The sequence below is a fragment of the Pundamilia nyererei genome, unplaced genomic scaffold (assembly GCF_000239375.1).
Source record: "Pundamilia nyererei isolate P.nyererei 1_Seehausen unplaced genomic scaffold, PunNye1.0 scaffold00653, whole genome shotgun sequence".
In the NCBI taxonomy this organism is placed as follows: domain Eukaryota; kingdom Metazoa; phylum Chordata; class Actinopteri; order Cichliformes; family Cichlidae; genus Pundamilia; species Pundamilia nyererei.
This window is the reverse complement of record NW_005188054.1, coordinates 53,860-55,514: the sequence shown is the minus strand read 5'-3', so window position 1 is coordinate 55,514 and position 1,655 is coordinate 53,860.

Below are 1,655 nucleotides of genomic sequence, written 5' to 3'. Positions count from 1 at the left end.
CCCCCGATGGTTCAAGGACTGAACTGAAACTTAAAAAGAAAAGTCAGAAAGGCCTTCTAAAAGCCAAAGTTATAATAAAGAAGCAAAATAAAAGCTTCCATATCAAGCATCTTGTTACACACATGTACCTACACTGACTGTGAGCTGAGCTAAAACACAGGTGACCTACACTAAATGGTGCACTTGAATGCATTCTTTGTGAACCACAGTTCTGCACTGCCCAGTACACGGCTACTAATGTAGAGCTTTGTGTTAATTGATAGTTTTATGAATATTTCCAGATTCTGCAAAGGAAAACAAACTAAACAAAAACAACAACTGACATGGCTCTTTCTCACTCACAGTGCCTTGTAAAAGTAGTCATACCCTTGAACCTTTCCATATTGTACAAACACAAACTTAAGTATATTTCACTGGGATTTTATGTTGTACATCAACAGAAATGAATGCGTAAATTCAAATCCATTTTTATACAAATACAAATGTAAAAAGTGTTGAATGCATACAGGATGTATGCAGCCCCCCATCCCTGAATCAGTACTTTTATTGAACCACCCTTGATTTGCAGTTAAAGCAAATCAAAGCTACAAAAGTTGTTGCGATAAATCTCTACAAGCTTTGCACACCTGGAGACCATCCATTCTCTCCCGCTTAACCTTATCAGAGCCTTATCCTCTTTAATGTGTTTTTGTTGTCTGTCAATAACACTAAAAAGTTTGAGCATACTCTTTAGTGTTATTGACAGAAACTGATACTGGGTTGTTTTCATTTCACATTTAGGATGTTAAGTTGTACTTGCATCCTTAGTGTAGCTTATGAGCTAACTTATTTAATTAAAGGTAAAATCCCATAAGGAGGAGAACCACCTGGCTCATACCTGAGGAGAAAGGATTTACTTCAATAAACTTTAAATACCCAAGCAAACCATTACAACAGTGCAAACTGACAAAACAAGAGCTGAAAACTATGAGAGCATAAAAATTCTTCAGCAAGCACTGACAGTTCTTAGTTGTCAGTCCAATTTCGCTGCAGGTAACTGCAAGTGACAAAATAAAAGGGCTTCATCAATTAGTGAGTTAAAATTACAAACTTATTTTGATGCAAAAAATCATGGGTACAAGATGAGCCTGATATCAACATGTATGTAAAAATGACACTTGAGATATCTTCTAACCTGTTTTGAGCATCAACTCATCCCACGTAGTGGTATGGCCAGTTTTAAAGTTTACCCAGAATGCATTTCATGAAGTTTTTTTCCAGTTAATTATCAGAAAAACAGGTCAAACATCCAGGATACCAGTGCATGTTTCTGCTCCTCTTCATCTTAGACATTAAATTGGTGGAGTTTATTGGAACTGTAGTATACTACTGAATACTAATACTGGATAAAAATAAGTGTTCAGTCCAGGTTTAAATAACTCTTTGACAATGTTTTATCAGATGTATGGCTAGTACGTTGAATGTTTTAGTGACTATTGAATACAATGCAGGTTGGAAAGTGACTTTAATTGTGAGATGAGTTGTTTCTTACATGGAATAAAGCCATTACTGTTTTTAAGTAATCCCTCAAATAGCTGCTACTCATCAAACTGTTTAATTTCAGTTAAACCGTTAGTGATAGGGTTTAAATAGTTTAAATAGTTTCTTGGGAAAGG